This window comes from Athene noctua, chromosome Z, assembly GCF_965140245.1.
Source record: "Athene noctua chromosome Z, bAthNoc1.hap1.1, whole genome shotgun sequence".
NCBI classification, from domain to species: Eukaryota; Metazoa; Chordata; class Aves; order Strigiformes; family Strigidae; genus Athene; species Athene noctua.
In genome coordinates this window covers 88,658,461-88,674,624 of record NC_134077.1, presented here as the reverse complement: position 1 = coordinate 88,674,624, position 16,164 = coordinate 88,658,461, and positions in this window count along the sequence as shown.

Here is a 16,164-nt window from a genome sequence, read left to right as displayed (position 1 = left end):
TTTTAATGTGTTTTAGGCATCAGACTAAATCTTGGACAGGTCAGAATTTAAATGGGAAAAAAATGATGAACCAGTTGTGTGCAGAATCAGAACCGCCTCTGTTTCTCCATTTGAACTGAAGGAAAATAATAGTTACGGATGAACCTTGGAAATGTCTAAAATGCTTGTACTTATTAGAGGTATACTTAAAACTTTTCAAACTGGAAATGTTGTAAGAATGAGTCTTCTCACGAGATTCCAAGAGTACCTGGGTTTCAACTAAGAATCAGGAATAACAGGACTCATGGTTGTGCTTGTGTAGGAATTCCATTTCTGGTCTTTGGCAAGAAAAAAACATGTTTTGAGATTTTGTGATAAAACATTGCTTCCTTTCTACTTTTAGCATATGTCGAGGTTTTGTTATTTCTAACAGTACTGGACATAACCTATCCTTCTACTGAACTCATCTGCTCTTTTCCAGACCTATCCAAAATTTCGGTTGACAAATCCCATAGGTCCTGGTAGGGTGGGTTTTGTTGTTGTTGTTTAAGATCCGTCAAGGAATAGTGTTTGAGACTGATAATAATCAATTGTATCTTATAAATAAATCTAATGGCTGTTTTGGTACCGATACAGGAAGACTGGCATCTCCAGACAAACTACTGCTAGAATTAATGTGGCTGTTGGCAGACGCATCCCTTACTTTTTGTCTGCACAAAAAGACACCACACCAACCAGTTTAGAGAAAATTTTTACTAAATACAGGCCACATCCTCATATGAATATGAACACCTGATCATTGCTATGCATGAAGGGTGTCCTAGTTGGGTGAATTAATAAGAAATTACAACCCAGGTATTCCTGCAGATGACAAGGTACACGTATGGTTATTAACGGGAGTCAAGTCCGTGAAGGTCTGGAGTCTTGTAAAGGGGTTTTGTGAAAATTTTTCGTAATCATATCATAGGTACAGGGTAGTTAGCAAAGAACTTTGCTGGAAATAAGGTCTTCAAAGTTTTTAACCCCATTTTTCCTGGCAGTAGCTGGAGAAGATCAAGACCAACCAATGGTCTATCTCAGCTAGTTTACCTTACTGCAAAAGTTCAGCAAAACTCTCCTCTTGGACTTTACAAGTTGTTTATACACAAGTGGTTTTTATAGCATTAAAGGCAAAGCCAAAAAGGGTAAGTGTTGAAGCAATGTAGCCTGAACGTCATGTTTATTTCAGCAGAAGTAAACTGCATACTTTGCCAGACTATAATTTAAGTGGGTGCAGAACTTACCTTATTGTGCCAAATTCAATTACAGTACTCTTGTCAAAAAGGAAAAGTGGTATTGTACTTAAAAAGAATTTACCAGGAAAAGTGTAGCTGTATGTTGTCAGGGAAAGATAACAAATATTCAGTTGCTTCTGCTTGTACTCCCACTTTGTATATAAACAAAACCAGTTTCCAGTGCTATCACTCCGTCTCCTTTTATAAACAATAAATTCATTCCAATAATTTCTGAACTCGGAAAGAAAATTAAAGTGGCCTTTCCTTAACACAAAGTTCATATCTATCTTTAATGCAACATAAAAATATGTTACTGATTTCACAGTATAGTGGTCCCAAGGAAGCTTTACAGGGCTAATTGAGAAGTTCACATATAAATGTAATTTGCTTTATTGTCAAATAAATGTTAATTTAATATTTTTACACACATTGCTTCTGTTTTTAATTTGGAAAATGACAAAGAAGTAGAAAATGTACTGTAGGGAACAATTCAGAATTGCCAGAAAGATGAAATAGGTGACCTACAAAACTTTCTTCGTTTTAAACTTCCAGTAACATATTCCTTTGGTACATACAATAAAAACCAGTGACAAAAGTGGTATGCATGTCTTAAAATTAAATTGGCTAATTTATAATATACAATGCTAAAGCGAGAATTACTCCTCAGATACCGCTTACAGGTCTACAGACTAAACTCATATTCTCCCTTCCCACCATGATCTGACACTACAGATCTTGGGTGGCAACACCCAGTTTAAGGCAGTGCCTGATCTTTACTTCCTGCTCCTCACCTTCATCATCCACCACTGCCTCCTGCCCCGTCGTGGGAGCCAGCACAAACATCGCTCCAAAACACAGAGACCTAACTTGGGAATTGTTTCCTCCAAGAGTTTAAATCTGGCAAAAAATAGTATGCACTGTTTTAGAAGCTACTCGAATACCTGGTTTGCCATGCAGATATGCAAAATAAGGGGAGAAGTGGTGAAGAGAAGAAATGGCAATAGCAGGTATTTATGTTAAACACTTATGGCATCCCAGCCTGTGAATGAATATTCCCTGAGACGTCAGATCTTCTCATCTTGTAAAGGAGAGGTCTAGCTTCAGACCTGCCCTTTATGTCAGTTTTGGTTAGCTAAAGGAGGTTTCAGAGTCTCGAGGTTGGATCTGATATTTGGTCAGATCAGGCGTCCAAACTGTAGGAATCAGCTTGTTGCAGTAGATCTGAGAAGATGGGAGGAGGTATCCTCTGCTGGTTTAGCTGGTGTTTCTTAAATATGAGCAGAAACAATCAGAAGAGCAGGGCTTTTTGTGTAAATCTACTGAATGTAGTGTATTTTCACATCTTTGGGCTACGACTGAAAAAAAAGAACGAAAACCAAAACCATCTTTTACATTCAGACCAGACAGTTTGGCTCAGGACATCTGTCCACAGTTCCCTCTTTCTTTTTAAGATAACATTTTATGTGACCAGACTGTAGTAATACTCCTGTTCCTTCTCACAAGGTTTGGCCGTACTCTTTTCACGTGTTCTGCCACCTCTAGCTACCAGAGAGTAAAGACGATTCAGTCTTTCCTTTTCTGTTGTGTGGTTACCTTGGGCCTAATTTTTCTAATTCTGGAAAGCTTGTTCATAACAAATCAGTCTGCCCTTTGTGGCGCGTTCACATTAGTTATTTCCTTTGCCAGCATAATCGATTTTCTACTTCTATTAAGTATATTGCAAACCAAAGAGAGTGGATAAACTGATTTAGGCACACGTTTCCAAACATCAGATGTGTTTCCCCCACAAATGATAATCGTGTTCAAGTATTGTGTAAAATACAAGGAAAAAATAGAATGAAATATCGCTTTCATTTGTGTTATATATGATATAAATATAGACTATATACTATATTATCACTTTGCAGATTTGTTGTCATATAACTGCTTTCCCAATCCTATAGCTTATGTAGAAGTGCCCTACAAATAACAGCTAAAGACGGATTAATCTTTTTGTTTTCAAAGCTTTATGGGCCAAACACTCTTTTTGTGCTATATAATCCTTTTCAGTCCTATAGTTTGTGAAGAATTGCCCCACAAATAACAACTAAGGATGAATTAATCTTCTTGTTTTCAAAGTTTTATGGGCCAAGCACTCTTTCTGGTGGGCTCATAAAGCTAGACTGAGTCCATAAAATCACACCTGAACACACACACACCAACTTGTATTTTAAGTTCAGGTTTTGTTTCATTTCAAAAAACTTCAAAAGAGAAACTTGGCAGTTTAGTGCAATGAAGCAAGCTAGACTTCTAGGCTTACAGAACGTTAAAAAGTGTCTGTTATCAGAGTGCTGTAAGAACGTTCAGGGTTTTGACCTTCATTTCAGCCCCTTCACATTTGCCATGTATAAATGCTTCTTCTTCGCTCCTATCCCACCAGTGTCGTTGCATTCATTTTACCGTTGTGTTGTTCATTATTGCATAATCTTAAAGAAATATGACTTAAGAGCAAATCAGAATCAGGCTTTTCAGCTCAAAACCTTCACTCGACAGAAACAATTCTGGTTTGTACAGGAGAGAACACTTGCACTACACAGTACGCTGCTTTTGTGACTGCTGTGTATTCCCTCCCCTGCCTTCCCTCTCCCTCCCAACAAGAGAAATCTCCAGTTAAACACCTATATAATAAGGAATGGACAATTTAGATATTCTTGTAAAACAGCAGCATAAACCTTTCCTAACATGTATGTACTGGCAAACAAGAAGAACTTTTCAAAGAGAAATCAGTGATAAAACTGGAATTTTCCCTTACACTGTAGTTTCTTCCTATTGTATTCCCTCTGCAGGCCATTGGTGATACTTTGGTAGATCTCCAGCTGTTCTTTAATATTTAAATTTCGTTATGTGAAATGAAAGTGTCTTGCAAGCTTTTAAATTGGACCCAACACACAGCAAACCAAAAACCCAAGGTTTTTCTGTTGGAAAAGGAGCAAATAAATATTCACTTGCCTAAGTAAGTGCATGTCATCTCAGGGAAGATAAACTGAAAGTCAAAGCCATTAAATTGCACTTCAAGGACACATCATGTGTGAGGGACAAAGACAAGGAGAGAACTTAGGAATCTAAATTCTCATTCAGCTTACATTTGATGCTGACTGTGACATATATTTAGGTGCAACCGGTACATATTGAGAATGCAAATGCAAATTTCATTTGCTGATCTAGAAATAGATACACAGCATTCATAATTCAGATTTCTTGAGTTTGCTAATTGTGCAATCTCACCACGCTGTTATGGGCAGACTGCTCTAGGTCTGTGAGTGGCCATATTTGTTGGCTGCAAATAAGTGTTACCATTTGGCTTTCCTCTATACCATTTAAGTCTAAACATGAACTGTTTCCAGTTTAAAAAAAAAAAAAAAATTAGTGGATTTTTATTTTGTCATGCCTTCATTAAAATACTGTGTCTTATCTGTATGAAATAGTATAAAGTTGATTTATAGTGCATGCATTTCCTTTCATCATTTCAAACAACATTAAAATGACAATTTTCTATTATGTAGTGTGTTCGTTTTCTTGATATTTAAAGGTTGCCTTTCTGTTCCTAATTGTTAAGATTAAAACAGCAATCATCTTCTGAAATATCACTGTTCTTTCTGCTCCTAAAGCCAGAAAATATCTAACTCATTTGCAAATATTGCACTTAAACAAGCGGGTGTGCCAGTCCTAAATGCATGCTACATCCATGATATGTCCAGAAAAAGCAGAGCAAGAGCATTTGCCAAGGCTGTAATTAATGTCCTTTTCTCATTTGGCCAAAAAGCAGTCCACCATAAAGTAATTGATATTGTTAATTTGACATTCTTCCCTTGACTTCCCTCAAATGGCTGCTGAAAGCTTCACGTGAAATTAATATAGACACTTCTGACTATTTTTCGAGTGGCAGTATCCAACTTATCTATGTGTATGTCGGGAAATAAGGGTCCCCAGTACCTTGAAGCACCAAGGTATGGTCAAGAACATCAGTTTAAGCTTGTCACCACAACGGCTTGTTGTAGGGTAACGCAACCAAAAGGAATGAAACTTCTGGTGTTTTCCGACCCATCTGCAACTGGGCCCAGATGCAGGGGCTGCAAGTGGAAAGAAAATTCTCATGTTGCCCAGGAAAAATGGTCCACAAAGTGCTCAGGATCATGACAAGAGTGAAGGGGAATGACCCTCCCCGTTTTATGCAAATATGCAACTATTGGGCAGTCATAATACACCTAAGAATGGAAATTGCACGTTTCTGAGTGAAAGCAAACACCAAGAATTAGGTTCCATCTGAGTCAAGGCTGAGATAGTGGACTAGGACAGCAGCTCCAGAGATGGGATGGAAAGACAGTCTTTTGTTAAGTTCCTTGAGTTAGTTTTTGTTGTGTGTGCCTCAGGAAGACTGACAGGAGGAAGGCTGTTGGAAGAGAGAATCTTAAAAAAGCCAGTTTTGAGGTGTGCTGAGGTGTTAGAAAAAGGGTGATGCATTACCACTGAACCAACTAAAAAGCATAATCTATTCCTCTAGTTCACTGTTTTCATTTATTATTTCAAAAGTACATTTTAAGTTGCTGCCTCAGCCACGTGGAAAAAAAACAGTTTCAGAAACCTGTGGGGCAGGTTATTTCCACTGCCCCAGCAGAGCCCTTTAGCACAAGCAAAAAAACCTCTGTTCCAATTTCGTACAGTTTTAGCTTCAAATTTATACATGACAACTTCTTCCAGACAATCAGAAACAAATAGCTTAAAAAATTTGCATCACACAGCTTCAAACATCTGGGGAAGCTAAAAGCTGGAATCAAAATAGGGCAGAGCATGTTAATCCTGCTGTCCATGTGACACCACACAAAGCAAAAAATGCAGATGAGTTTTGCACGTAGCATCTTCCTGTCTTTGGGACCCCATTTCATCCTCTCTTCTTCCCTCCCTAGTGGAAACATGTTGGGAAAAGCTGGACACAGCACACTCAGAATAGGGTCTCTCGTAGTCTCCGATAGCTTTGGAGGTTGAGGTTTGGTTGTTGGTTTTTTTTTTTTTTTTTTTTTTTAGCATGTGCTTCTGTCCTCTGTGGCCTGAGAACTTGCGACCCCATTTCTCTTTCCAAAACGGAATCTCATAAAAGTGTCAGTAGTAATTACACCGTAAAAGTCCACAATTCGAGCCTGTTTCTTTTCTGTACTCATACTTGTTTCAGACAAGCATACAAAGGAATTACTCTAAATTTGCAGTGGCACTGTGGCAGAGTCAAGCCCTGAGATGCTTTAATCCTCTGCTATTTAACACTATGAAACTCAGACTGCCAAAGAGTACCAACGGGGGAACTCAGTCTATGCTTTGATGTCACGTTACCTATTTCTGGCTATAAAACATTTCCCTCTTGATTTTTCTAGCCTCGCATCAAATGTGCACAAAAAAGATAAACTTCCCAAGAGATTATTCCGACACGGGGTTGAACACACACTTAAGAAACTGCTTCATTTTGGCAGGTCCTGATATTGATGGGCTATGCAAGCCTAATGTCCAAACCATTTCTTTTCCTTTCTTTTCTTTTTTTTTTTTTTTTTTTTAAAAAAAAAAAAAACAAACCTCAGAATAACTCATTGTAAAAATTGGCTGCCAGCCTACCATTTGAAAGTGAAGAAAACATCTTGATTTAACATCTGAGCAGGGATTTTTTTTTTGTCATCTGTAAACAATTGGACCATATGTAGTGTGATGGGAAACATGAAGGCTGTGATAGAATATCATTTAAGGAACCTGGTGTTTAATTACTGCTCTTGATTAGCTGGAATAGAAATTAGCTTTAAATGTTTGGTTTACAATATCAATTTTAAAGGTATATAAAATAGTTATCGGTAAGTTTACGTAGTAGACATGTGATGATTGCAGAGTTACTCTGATTATTTGCAAGAATGAAAAATAAAGTTATGGATATAGAATGAAAAATAAAGGTATAGATATTTCTGCCTTTAAAAGAGACAGGTTGGTTCAAGGATAAAAGAAAAGAACACAGGCTTGCTCTCTATTCTTTGAGGAGTTCCTGAACTTTCCCTCAAATTAATCCAGTATCTATCTTTCTGTTTTCCATTAGATCAACCAGTAAATATCATCCTCTAATAATCTCTCTAAACCTATTCTTTTTTTTTCAGGAGATGATAGGTTCAAAGCTAACGTAACATTATTAATATAGCAGGAGGGACGTGTATGTCTCTTACACACCCAGAATTTACTGGTTTGTCATCAAAAGTCCCAACACATAACCTGTAACTTGTGTAAGATTTTCCCCAGTCTTTCCCTGGGAATCAACACAGCTGCATTTTCCTATCAGCACAGAGAAACATAAAGGGAAACATCATCTGAAGGTCTGCTGCTCTCCTCCTTCTTACTCCAACCCTCCCCAAACCTGCAGGTAAGCCAAAGGCTCAGTCTGTGCAACAAACTCTCCTTACATCTGCCCAAGACTAAAGTTTCTTTTAACATCAGATGTGTCTCCAAAATACTGGAAAAAAAGAAAAAAAAAAAAAAAAAAAAGAAACGAAACAAAATGAGCTTCAAGACACCTGTCATTTTGGCTGAGAAGGAAAAGGAAAATCTTCCCTGTGTGTCAACATAGCAGTGACTTTATAAATACACGGTTCTGCTAAAGATGGAGAACCAAGCAGCAGCCGTAGTAATATTTTACTATAATGCTTGAAAGAAAGCACCAAAATTCATTGCTGCATCTAGTCCAGCTTGGTAAAAGCAATGAGTGTATTTTGAGACTTGATATCTGGGACCCCCAAGATCTGGGTTAGGTGTTCCTTCTGCAGTCAAAGCAGGGAAAATAGTTCCCACTTTGATTACTTCTGATTGTTCAGTAATGTGTATATTAAATATAAAACTGAGTTCCTGAGCCCTCCTCGTGCCCACGTTCCCATGTCAGAGAAATTCTGCACTCTGCTCTTAACCCAGAGCCAACAACCTATCCCCACAATATCGGTTATGTCTCCCTGGCTATTTTGAGAGAATATTTTAGGCCCTGAGGCTACGCTGGTTGGACATGACTGTTGTAGAGAATTCACTTAACTTCCTTTTGCTGAACTAACTGCCATCTCCATAGAAACAGAAAAAGAAAGACAGTTGGCAGCCAGCAACCAGAAGTTTAAAGAATTTATTCACACCAGTTTCAGCTGTATGCTATCACTTGAAATCTGGAAACGCTGGTCACTGGGAGGACCTTGTGCTGCTCGTACAATATTTCAGGACATGGACAAGTCTGTGTATCAAAAGAATACGTCAGATTTTTTTAAAAATAGCATTCCCTTAGTTCTGCTTATACTTAAACTTCCTGTCAAAAATGTATTATACTGTTGATATAAATGCTTTTAATAGCAGAGTCGGTAATGAGAGATCTGAGCATTAAAGGTCAGAACAAAGAAGATTAAGACTGGGAATTTTAATCCTGGTCCTTGCACTGATGCATTGCGTGATACTGAGCAAACAGCACACATGGAACGGATCAAAATTTTTCTTACAGTTCCTTGCAAAAGTAAAAAATAACCTCACTTCAGAAACTTATAAAATAATAACTGTTGACAACGTCATTGACAACATCAGTTATCTTTCAAAAGTTTATTGCAATTTTTAAAGTGGAAAAAGTTTCAGGAGCAGCTATTGAAATGTTTCAGACTGAATTTGGAGTAAAGAAGACGTTTTCATAAAGCCCTTCAATGTTAAAAACAAAAGGGTGGGGTGAATCACCCCATCACCCTAGAATGGGTTGCTTTTGAAAGGCTTAAATTTAAAACAATTTTTTTTTTTTTAATGAACATTAACTTCGTCTTTTCTCATTTTTCCCAAATGATAAGCGAGGATAACAGCTGTGGAGATCACAGTTTACTGTCTCTCCTCACCCCTGCTAGATAGTTATGTGCTTTATACATAGTCTATTGTGCTTCTTCCCGCACAATTCTTCTCTCTCTTCAGGTTAGCAGATGGTCCAGAGTCCAGGGAGAACAGAGAGGGTTAGAACCAGCCACAACAAAGGCAGTTCAGACCCCATTATGAAAAAGAAGAAAGGGAGTGAAAGAACAGAGATATAATCTAATTCTAAAGCAGAAGCTACCCTTTGAGATGGAAGAAAACAGGGGAAACTATACCCATCTTTCTAAACATCCATTTTCATACTTCAGCAGAAAAAAAACAACAATGTCCCTAAAATTTGCACAAGCCCCGATTTCTTCCACAAATGCACTTCACTGATTGTTTCCTACTCCTAAAATTGTGTCACTGCACACGTTAACTCTTTTAACGTTAATGTTCTACTTTGAATAGTAGTATTAGAAGCATCCCACATCCTCGAGGAACCTTTTGTTGACCAAGAATTTGAACCTCTGACAAATTTTGAGGAAAGATTCAGAAGTGACAGAAATGTAGATTTTCACACTATCACTCAAAATATCTATCACTATTTGCACCTAACTAGAGAGCCACACTGAATATGTGTGCCTATACATATACAGATATATTTTTCTTCTTTATTAAGATTTAAAAAATACCAAACCATAAATCAATTCAACACCACCACCACCCCCTTTTTATTTACATTATTTTAACAGAAATCTGAAAATAAACTCTATAGGTTCTGTCTTCCTTTGATTTGAACGATGTAGATATACACATGTTAATGTTAGGATTTGCCAATATCACAATCCTTGTTTCCCCTAATTAATGGCACTTTCTCAACCCACAGGCTGGAATTTATCCTAATGAGAAAATTGTACCTGTCTATAATCATTATTAGCATCGTTGATCTCAGATGACAGTGAAAATACGATTCCTTTTCCTGGGGGCCCCAGAAAAATATCAACTTATTTTTTCTTAAGTCCACAGTGAAATGCTGAAGTTAAAAAAAAAAAAAAGGACATTGATAATCTAGAGAATTATGAACATCTGATCTTAACTCTTAAATTAGCCATATGTTGAGTCTCAACAGATTGACAGTACTTATTAACATGAATGTAAAGTTTTAATATTTTAAATCTGCATTTTATTAATATTTAATCCAGGGTCATAGGTAATGTCCATGTGTGTCAGATAGAAAGGAAAGAAGGAGGTATCACAGGAATCCAATTACTTCTGCTTCTAATTGCAAATGACTTTCAATATTGAGGCAATGTTCTTCTTATGTGACCTTTAGTGCATATTCTAGACTTCATTAAACACCTTTTGTTCTTGTCAGTTCAGGTAAATCCCATCTTGTCCTGTTCCTCTGAAAGTATTCTGTCATCTGTTCATGATCCAATGAAAAATGATCGTGGCAAGAAATATACACGGAAGTGTTTAAGATATGTGCCACAATTTAATCTGCACGCAGGACAAAACCAGTACTCTTATAAGGTTTTCTCTATCAAACTTCGTGCAACCTACATCAACCGTTATTGTCCTTGCAATCATAATTGTTTTTCTAATTGCATACAGTTTATATATAAATATTGATTGCTGTGACTGCTTTACTCCGTACAGAACAGCCATAGATGTGAAGCTTCAGCAATCTATGCCGTTCATCCCACTAAACTCTGCTTTTTAACAGAAGAAACATTCATTGGACTCAAATCTTAAATTAAAAGTAGAGAATAGAGAGTTCAAGACTGGGCTCGTATCGTGTGAAAATATAAATTATTTCCTCATAAAGGCATATTTATACTATGCAATGGTAAGTAGAAAGCATAAGTTAATATATAATGTAATAAAACAGTAGCAGTATAATAATTGTTGTAGTATAATGATGTTGTATAATAATCAAGTTCTAGACTGAGCACTGCCATTTTGCTAGCATTACACACACACAATTCATTACATGAATGGCGTCCGTTATAAACATAAAAGAAAATGAGAGTCTATTATATATTGTATATAAGTAATAAGATAATGTGAATAAATGAATTGAGAAACATTTAAAGAAATGTCTTCTATTCTCTCTGAAACTATGTTTTGTTTCTTTTCATGTTTTTCTTAGGAGTCTGCATCTGCAACACATGCACATATTTCTGCTTCTGTATTTATAGATGTGAAAGATACCGGGGAAATGGTAATTTTGGCTTGTTTTCAAAGTTACATTCTTCCAAATGCATTATATTTATATATTACAGGACTGCCTTTTCATAATCACTTCTTGCATCCGACACTTCCAGTTGATCATCTGTTGTGACCCAACTCAAAGTAAGCGAATCCGGACAGGTGACTGTCTTCTGAGAAACCCTGAGGAAGAGGAACGTGGGTCTCCTTTTCTTTCATGTGCAGAGCTGAAGAGGCACAGTGCTCAGGAGGGCCCCCCCCAAAGCCATCACGAGATTCAGATTTGTTTTACAAGAATTAAGTCAGCCTCCAGTTCGGGAGAAGCTCAGTTTTATGAGTCAAGGTACGCTGATGCAAAACAGTCTGCTCAAAATGAAACTCAGTTCTTTGAAAATGATACCGAAAGCTTTTACCAATAATCTTAGATTTAGAAGGCTCTTGTATCATTTTCAAGGATGACTTAGATACTTTGGATTTTATCTCACAAAATGTTTCTGGGAAGGGTGTACCTTGAGTGTCAGTGTAGATCTGGATCTCTCCTTCAGTTTTATCCCCTTTGTTTTACATGGGCACCTTTTAAAATGCCATGAACCCAAGTTTTTTCCTTTTTTTTTTTTTTTTTTCTTCTTCATGCAGAAATACGAAACCTTTTTTACAAAAGAAGATTTTGAGTAGCTCTCCTCTTGCCAGATTCTAGCTGTAGAAATTGGTAGTAAGTTAACTATTGTTAACTACCCCAGAACTGGAACAGCTTCATCTTTTGGAACTGGTGGAAATGAAGGGTGCAGACAGAAAGGTCTAGCACTGTATGCATTTTATACTTCTTGCATTTGTGGCAATAAAAAAATACTGTAATGGGGTAATCTAGAAAGGGTAATCACACTAATATTGTGTTACTTTGTCAGAGAAATGCCATGCAAATTGGCATTCTCACAGTTTGGGTTTGTCTGCCCTGGACCCTGATATCTTCCTCCCTTATCCTTCATCATGAAGTCAACTTGACCCACGATACAAGGGCACCTCCTTCCTTTGGGTTTTCTCCGTGCCTGAGCCGTTACGCCACTACATCTTACACATCTCCTGATGGGTGTTACCCTCAACCTTCAGCTGCAAATGCTGCTCTTCCCGCAACCTGCGGCAGGGCAGGCTCAGGCGGGGCTATGAGGGGGAGTAACCTCATGATGCAGCAAGTGACATCATGTAGTTGGGTCTAAAATGGGTCTTTGATACTTTTACAGATTTTTGTCCTGTGGTTTGAAAACTCTGATAATCACATCTTCACTTTTCTATAGAATAAGGATATTAAAGCCATCAAAAAAGAAACACGATATTAGTACTTGATATGCACAAGAAGAGCATATATATATATATATATATATATTTTGCCATCTGTGAATATTAATGAAGCATAAATCCTAACACATAAGTCATATTACCAAACCATATAAACAGGAGGAGTTTTAAAGTTCACCTAAAGGGCAAATTAGATTGGCATCTACTGTTATGTTCAGGTTAAATTCTTGAGCTTTTACAAATTCTAAGGTTGGGGGTTTATTTCCTTATTTTTATGTAATTGAATTTCCCCCAGTTTCCAGTACCAAAGGATTACACATTATTATTTGAAATAATCTTTGCAGACAAGCGCTACATTTTCCTTCAACCTATAAAACCCAAACATTACTGGCATAGTAAATATGTATGTTTCAGAGCAGGAAGAAAAGGAAAATGAATACCAGCTAGAATATTTACAATAAGAACTGTTTAAAGAAAAAAATGTGTTTGATCTTTGGCAAGTTCCCTGACTTTGAACTGACACTAGACAAATGATTATGGAGAGAAGATTCATGAATAGCTACTCCTCCACTTTTGGGCTCTTACATTTGACTGTGCAGCCAGCATTCCTGACCAGGGAAGGTCTTTGCTCCCACATATGTTAGTAAGGTCAATTATTTTTGGTACATTAGGACAGAAAGGGGGGAGGGGGAGAAGGCCTTTCAAGCAACACAGCCTCAATTAATTTAAAACACATAGTAATGGGCTCTAAAATAACAGCATTTTAACCAGTGAGTTCATTAAGCATTTTCTCAAATGCATAACCATTATTTTGCTTGGTCAGATGTTTTCTCAAAGGAGAGTTCATTCATTTTAACTGCTTAAAATATATGATGAATGAACCAATTTGCTTTTTTATTTACATTTTACCATGGATAATATTTTATTAAAAATACCACCACAGAGCAGCAGAGTACAGCTTTAATCAGTGTTTAGTTTTCCGGGCAAAGCTTTCTTTAAATGTAAAGAAAATAGAATATGTTAGGTTACGTTTGCAAATGAGCAAGCTCTGATATATAGATGCTACCATAATTAGTTTTGGAAATTGTTGTAGCATACACCTAAGATTATAAAATAATTATATGTGTGATAAACCATTAGGTTAAAGGATATTCGGGGATATGGGTTATTGCTCTTGAATAGCAGTTTTGCCAGGACTGACTTCACCAACACAATGCAGACATCTTAGCGATGGGCTGAGTGTGTAAGGCTGTAAATAAATTTAAGAAGCGATTGTAGAAAAAATCTAGGAGGGACGGACTGCTGCAAAACAAATGTGATGTGGCGACTCTTATCTGCTGTAACGGATCCGGGTGAGCACACGTGTGACAGTTGGAGAATGAAGTTCTCCAAGCACAGTTTCCCACATTAGATGTTTTCTGTAGGACTCTGGGCAGCTCCCCTAACCCTTCTGAATCTTCGTTATCTTTTAAAATTCCCGTAGCAATATTCACCTGCCCACTGAAAGAGCTTTGAGAACCTCACAGAACTAACTATCAAAATATAATTTATAAGATTTCAAACATTACTGGGGGAGTGACAGGCAGGGGGAGAGCAAGAAGTGCTCTTTCACTACAAGGGAATCACAGCGTGCACGTGTGGTTTTGTGTATCCACACACACGCAGGAGAGAAAGTGACTGCAGTACTCAAACAATTGCACTGACACCTCGTCAACATCTGAGATTTACTGTCCAAAAATACTCCTGGATGACCTGCCCTGAACACAGAGAACAGGAACATCACTCTGTGCATTTCACAACTCTACCACATCCATTATCCCTTGTAAGCCAACGCTTCACTAACACTTATTTCATTGAACCTCTCCATTTATTTCTGCAAGGCAGTAAGTAAAAACACTGGCGCTGCGGCAGCTCAAAATGCCTCAGCTTGCACAGCTTGGATTTTCACGCAGACACGCGAAATGCATTTTTTTCTTAATGTAAATCTTTCCTGTAGTGCTGCTTCTAATAAATAGTGGTGGAGAATCGTTCTGGACAGAACAAAACTTGGTTCTTCCTTGGCTTGAGAGGTGGAGTCGCTCTTCTCAGTCCTTAAACAACACAGTTCACTACGAGCGTTTGACCCAAGGTGGATAACGTTCCTGTGGAGATGAATGTCCTCTGTAAAGCTAAGTATAACTCAGAGTTTCAGCAGGTGCATTTTAAGAGCATACAGGGGATTTAAATGGGCAAACAGACCTTGTGTTGAGACTCCAGAAAGGGCTGGGTTGTACCTTACGCATTAGGATACCTTGCAGACAGGAGAAGGAAGATCCTTGAAGCAAAAACAAAACAAAACAAAACAAATTTAAATGAACGTATCTAGGATTAAGACAGCCTACCAGAATTAACCACATCTGCAAAATCATGTTCCTGTGGCGTTCTCCCTGTTTTGACAGCTAACTCCCTAGGTATCAAACTCCCTAGTTCGATAGCTAAACGGCACGATGTACAAATAAAACATACCTATTATGATGTAGATGCTGCAGTAACAGCTGTCTGCTGCTGGGACTGGACCTAACAAATACCACGGTGGTCAAGTAAGTTAGATGGAATCTGGCAGGGACTCAAATAATAAATTAAACAATGCAGGAATAGATAATGGGGACATAATTACCTTTATTACACAGTAATAAGTTCTGGGAAGAGGCAAGGTTATTGCAGAAATATGTTGTCCCTTTTGTAATTAAATTTTGAATGAACAGATCAGTAAAACCCCATGCATTGTGTTGACACTGGGTGCTGATGAAACCCAGGAGTTACGACTTGCAGACTGGTATAAGAACGCTTCTGTATTAATCAAGATTTTTGGCACTTCTGTGTGTGAATTAGGTCAACTATGAACTACCACATTACTCATATTTATTAATATAAGGTTATGGGCCAGCCAAGAGACATCCAGTTGCTCTGATTTAGCACACATTTTGATCTCTCTGTTGGACCTTCCAAGCCTGCAAACCCCCTAAATTCCCAGACTATTTTCTGCAGCGGTTTCAGAGAAACATGGGGAATTTTGGTAAGGTCAGCAGCCTAAGGACAATTACTGGCATATTAGAGCAACCAGTGAGTTTTTAACTACTGTTACCTTGCTCAAACTGAGACACATCCACTGTGTGAAAGGCTGTGTAGACAGCTGATGTTTGTTGCGTGTGTATCTGTAGACAAAGCTAGCAGGCATAAAGAAGGACTGGATTTTCACAGAAATTCATAGTAATGCTAATAGGGATCAAGATCCTCCTCCAGTTGGTCTAGAGTTTTAAAATACAACTTCTAGTGTTCAAAGCACTAATGTGATCAAGTTACTCCTACCTTCAGGAAAAAGGAGGTGGCTAACACAGAGGAAAGAAGGATCAGGCTGAAACCTTTGAAGAAGCGTGGTGCTGTGGTGAGCTGGGTGCTTGAACGAGACATTATTCTTAAATCTTTCTTCAGATCATGCATATACTTTGGATGTGTGTATATATATGTGTGTGTGATGTGTACTTGGTGTACACACAGATATTTTTTTGCC